This window comes from Heptranchias perlo, chromosome 34 (assembly GCF_035084215.1).
Source record: "Heptranchias perlo isolate sHepPer1 chromosome 34, sHepPer1.hap1, whole genome shotgun sequence".
NCBI lineage: Eukaryota > Metazoa > Chordata > Chondrichthyes > Hexanchiformes > Hexanchidae > Heptranchias > Heptranchias perlo.
The window spans coordinates 21648952-21654951 of record NC_090358.1 but is presented as its reverse complement, the minus strand read 5'-3'; the positions used below and the strand labels follow the sequence as shown (position 1 = coordinate 21654951).

General features: G+C 43.3%; 1 protein-coding gene across 4 annotated transcripts in view; it reads left to right on the top strand.

The window, feature by feature from the left end:
• The first annotated feature begins 554 nt into the window (after window positions 1–554).
• LOC137301874 (multiple C2 and transmembrane domain-containing protein 2-like) overlaps window positions 555–6000 on the top strand; it is a 365811-nt gene continuing 360365 nt past the window's right edge. For 3 of the 4 annotated variants that reach the window (XM_067971579.1, XM_067971578.1, XM_067971576.1), the window contains exon 1: window positions 690–810. The gene's annotated coding sequence lies outside the window, so the exon portion shown is untranslated. Of the gene's footprint in view, window positions 661–689; window positions 811–6000 lie in introns of those variants that run through there. The other variant, XM_067971577.1, reaches the window with a different exon arrangement.

Below are 6000 nucleotides of genomic sequence, written 5' to 3'. Positions count from 1 at the left end.
GAGTAGGGAAGTTAGAGTGGAGTGAGGGAAAGCGGAAGATTGTCTCTGTCAAATGGGGGAAGAGAACCCCTGGGAGAGGGCAAGTTAGAAGGGAAAGGTGCCTCTGTGAATTGGGGATAATGGACAAATGATCTTGTGAACTGGGGGTTTGGAGGAGAGGAGAGTGTCTGTGAATAAGGGAGGTGAAGAGTGGCTCTGTGAAGGAAGATTGTGTCTGAATGAGGGAGGTGAAGAGTGGCTTTGAGAATAAGAGAGGGGGAACCAATGCCTTTATGGGGGTGGGGGCGCGATTGTTCAGGTAGTTTTTTCAAAAATGCAGTTAAATGTGGGTAAATAGAAACATCATTCCTTTCCCTATAAATATAGAGATTAAAAGTCTATCAATTGTGAAATAAAGTGTGTTGACCAGAATGCACCACTTCTGATGTAAAAATGCATCATTTTTCTGGGGACCCCCCTCCCCTCTGCGTCTGTGGGTGGGGCAACATTTAAAGGGAGTGTTTACAGATCTACATCTCTGACTGACACACACACAGGGAAAGAGATTGCAAACGTTTCACCCTCCTGGCTGAGCATCAGAGAGGACTGGCACAAGCTGCTGTATTTTTAATCGGCGGAGGCGGCGGCTGAGCAGGAGGGAGGGGGACCTCCCCTTTAAAGGTATGTTGCAAGACGCGTGGATGAGGAAGTGTGTGAGTTAGTGAGAGAGAGAGAGAGAGAGGTGGATCAGCCTGTCAGTGCTGGAGTGGCCCCCAGATAAGGAGAGGGAGGTGGGGACCAACACACAACACAGCGAGATGATCGCAGGAGGTGCGTGCATTTTTATTTTGTTGCATTTATTCCATCTTTTTGTTCTTAATTGTCTGTAAATCGACCTACATCCAGGATTTAAACCTCGCTTTTACATCAACCAGCTGAAACGCTATATCCCTGTTTTGGTCAATCGAGTCACCTGGTTTTGACTTTGCTGAACTTTAAATTTGATCGGCAGTGAGCTCGGGTTGTTTCAGCATTTGCCATTTTTTTTGCATTTCTCTTTCCCCAGTGAAATTCCTGTCTGTTTAATCGGTCACAGTGGAAGCATTGAGGGATGCAGAGCTCCCTCTCCCTCTAGGCTGCTGTTTGTGTAACTGGGAAGATCAGCACAGACCAATTTTGGTCTCCAGATCTGATACTGAAAGTGTCCCTTTTTAGTTGTTTCTGGCTCGCAAAGAAAGCGTTGGCTCCCCCAGTGCTGCAGTGCAATGTACAGGACTTATTCTCTGATGTGCATACTTCATTTGAAAGATTATACCCCAGTAAACTGGTCTGAAAACTGTAATAGTGAATCACGCCTGTTGTAGTCATCAGTTACTAAATAATGTTTGCTTCTTGCTACACCATGTACTGTTTTGAGCTTGCAAGTTAGTGTTGCCAGTATTAGTTTGGTGTCTCTGTCTGCTATTCTGACACAAGCACTAACCCATTTATTTTATACTTTTAAAAAAAATAGCAGCCAACTGGAATGTCATGTGAAAAGCATTAAGCATTTGCCTGGTGATGTCACCAACAGTAATTTCTAGGCTTTGGTCTCAAAATGAATAATTGATAATATAATCCTATAATATAAAAATAGCTCTTCATTTCAGTAATTATCACAAAGCCTTTAGATTTTAATCAGAGGATATTGCCTTGACCTTGTGTGATTTGCTTTGTATTTCTGGAGCCAGCATCTGATGCACTTCTGTGGATATACATAGTTCATGTAATGATAATGGGCATTTCCAGCGGTGAAATGGTTCGTAACCAGAGGACACAGATTTATGATAATTGGCAGAAGAACCAGAGGGGTAGATGAGGAGAGAATTTTTTTATGCAGCGAGTTTTTATGATCTGGAATGCACTTCCTGAAAGGGCGGTGGAATCAGATTCGAGAGTAACTTTCAAAAGGCAATTGGATAAATACTTGAAAAGGAAAAACTTGCAGGTCTACGGGGAAAGAGCAGGGGAGTGGGACTAACCAAATAGCTCTTTCAAAGAGTTGATACAGGCACGATGAGCTAAATGACCTTCTCCTGTGCTGTATGATTCTATAAGGTGTCACGGTTAGAGATTTTTGTCTATTTGGCCTAGAAGGGGTTTCAGGTTAATTTATACCTGTCTAGTCTCCTGGTGTTGCATACGGTAAGTCTAGACCAAGTGTCGTCTTCAGGTCGAGTGGCATTAGAGGACGGGGTGGATAATTTGACCAGGGCATGCACATGTAATTCACTCCCCATTTTAAAGTCATACATTCTGTCCCTATTTTTATATTCCCATTACAAATTCCTATGTCCATATTTATAATGGAAACTACCTATGTAAACTTGTCACGCTGTAATTACACCCTCCAGCTAGTAGAGGAATTGAGCACTGCTGTGGCAGTGGTGGGGGGGTGGTGAGTTCAAAGTTTAAGAGCCAGGTTCCTGCGTAATGGATTACAGAGCATAGGTATGGTTGCCAACTCTGGACATATTCCTGGAGGTTTCATCACATGGCCTCCCACCTCCATCCACCCTGCCCAGTCAAACAGCCTGTTTTTCCCATCTCCAACATTTTTATAACTAATAGAATTACATAGAATTTACAGCCCAGAAACAGACCATTCTGTCACAGTCAATTGGTCTATGCTGGTGTTTATGCTGCACCCAAGCCTCCTCCCTCCCTACTTCATCTAACTCTATCAGCATATCCTTCTATTTCTTTCTCCCTCATGTACTTATCTAGCTTCCCCTTTAAATGAATTTCATTGTGGCTTTCAAGTGTTTTTTGTGGTCGTTTAGACAATGATTCCAGCAGTTGAGGTTCATTTGCATTCGCACACGAGAGAATTTGCCAGTATTTACCGTGTGTGTTCGACAGGCCAGGTTTTCCCCCAATGTCACAATGTAACTCACTGGTGGGAAAACTGCAAGAGCAGTTTGGAGATGACTCAACCTTCGGTATGCCTTTTCTTCCCGTGGACAACTGCATGGCCACCTCTTGGTGCCAAATCTCAATCTCTCAAGACTGCAGTGGAGAGATGCAGAACTTAGTGACTGGGGCTGGAGTAAAATCATGAATGTGAACCTACACAATACCATGCCATATTGACAATTCACTGCACTGTCACACCTACATTAGTCGATATTAACCCCATCATGGCCACCAGTAATAATCGACAATTAGATCTGATCAACATTTCTCCAGGTTGCCACGCAAGTATTAGCCTCTCCCTGTTGGCTGTAAGACTTTAGGGTGGAATGAGTTTGGCCTGTCTAAATCCAGCTCTGAGTTTACACAGACCCACAACGTAAGACTGTCCATAATCCAAAATCTCACTTAGATAGAACACAGGATGGCTAGGTCGAAAGCGTTCAGAGAAAATTTAAAAAAACACTTTTTTTTAATGCCGCAATGATTTTTCTCCTGGGTTTGCTCGCAGTAGTGTCCTGGAGAGTAATCTTTAATTCCTGGAGAGTGGGCCTAAGCACAGTCCACAGTAGAAAATTTAAAAATTACATATACATTAAAAAAAATCCCACCTTTACCACTGGGTAAATTCAACCTCTCCCCCTTTTTCCCTCCCCACTTCCTCCCGAAGCTGAAAAATTTGCTGAGATCGGGGGCACTGGAGGCCCTGCCAGGCTTTTGATACGACCCGATTCTGTGGAAGTGGATTATCTGGGCCAGTGTGTGTCCGTATGTGGAGGATATGTTGATGAGGACTAAGCGAAACGGCAGTAACTTTGACAGGCGATCGGTGGAAACTCTGGTGGAATGTCATAAACAGCCATTTACACCGTTTCTGGTGTAAACGGCTGTTTCCTGGGGGTTTCTGCTGAAGTTATGGCTGGAGATCAAGGAACCCCTGCGGAAAGTCTACCATGACATATATAACTCTCATATAAAACCTACCTCTTTGACCAAGCTTTTGGTCACCTGCCCTGATATCTCCTTATGTGGCTCGGTGTCAGATTTTGTCTGATTAGGCTCCTGTGAAGCGTCTTGGAACATTAAGGCGCTATATAAATGCAAGTTGTTGTTGTTATACCTTTGCCCCAAAATTAAAGTGGGTATGCTCAATATACCTTCGTGCAACATTCACTACACCCCTGATTTTCACTGCAGAATTGCCTCAAAGTCTTATCAACAGAAGTTTGATCCTCGTCATAATGCCTGCGTTTAAAACAAAACCTTCAAATCCCTGCCTGGAGGAGGAGTGTCATTTAGTACGTGCTGGAGTTAAATTGGTGACAGATCTGTTCTTAGTTCAGTAGCTGGTGATAAAGATTATGCTATTCACTGGTAAACGCTGTATGCATTTTCAGGATTAATGGACACTTGGGAGAGATCTGGGCAACGGTTGACGATATTACTTCAGCGTTTTGTTTTGTGGTCATGTTACTGCAGGTTTATTGAGAAATATTTTACATCTGATCGTCAGCAAGTTTCTACAGTCAATCCCTATTGTGCTTACTGCATTTTAAACATGATCTAGTTGGCAGAGAGATTGGGCATTAATGTGTAATAAAAAATACATTCCTAAAAGGACTCATTAACTAATGTTAGATTTTCCCAGTGAGGCATGTGTAATAGGGGACCTTAAAATATTCTAAACACGAGGCATAGTGAAAACTTACCATCATTTCATGTTAATCGGTAGATTGTTTCCTGAATATTTGGTCGAGTCAAGTGACTAAAGTACAGGGCATAGCATATACAGGATTGAATATGTGTCTCATCCAAGTTAATTTTAACTTGTATAACTCATCAGTAACTCCACATTTGGAATATTTTATGCAGTTTTTAGGCTCCTTATATTATAAAAGAATACTGATATGCTGGCGAAGGATGAGAAAAGAGTGATTATTATGTCAGGACTAAGCCCATAAAAGAAAGACAGACTTGCATTTATATAGCACATTTCATGACCTCAGGACATCCAAAGCGCTTTACAACCAATGAAGAACTTTTTGAAGTGTAGTCACTGTTGTAATGTAGGCAACGCAGCAGCTAATTTGCACACAGCAAGGTCCCACAAACAGCAATGAGATATTGACCAGATATTCTATTCTGCTGATGTAGGTTGAGGGATAAATATTGGCCACAACACTGGGGAGAACTCCCCTGCTCTCCTTCGAAATAGTGCCATGGGATCTTTTATGCCCACCTGAGAGGGCAAAAGGGGCCTCAGTTTAATGGCTCATCCGAAAGATGACACCTCCGACAGTGCAGCACTCCCTCGGTGCACTCCCACTGGCGTGTCAGGCTGGATTATGTACCCAAGTCTCTAGAGTGGGACATGAACCTTCTGACTCGGAGGCGAGAATGCTATCACTGACCCAAGGCTGACACCATAAGTTATGACGAGAGGCTCACAGAATAAAGAATATTATTGTCCTTGGGGAGAGTCCATGACTATGCAAAATGTACATGACCTTGTTAGAAGAGAGACGATTGATGGGACTAACAGCGATTTCTGTTAGCACGGTGTGTAACTCTTAAAGTCCCTGTTCACCTCTACACTCAACAGATGTATTCCCACATCCATGAGTTTAGCATCAGTGCGAAGCCAAAACCATTTTGCACCGATACAAAACTTGTGTAATGTAAATTGGATATGAAGGCCGGAATTGACTCCGAAGTGAAATGAGACTGCTTCTTTCCGGGAATCCGCTCCGTTTCACTTGTGTAGGTTGTGTCCTTTTTTTTTTTATTCGTTCATGGGATGTGGGCGTCGCTGGCAAGGCCGGCATTTATTGTCCTGATACCAGCTTCAGGCTGCATTTACACTATAACATCTGCGAAATTGATAGGCCGGAAAACACCAGCTGGTCCATCAAGCCTGTCCTGCTGGAGCGTTACGACTAGACACTTCCTCCCTGCCTCCCTCCTTCACCTCCCCACCTCGCAGCCATGTAATCTCTTGGGAGAGGTGAAAAAACCCAGGGCCAGTAAGGGAAAAAAATACTGGAAAATTCCTCTCTGACCCCCTCAGGC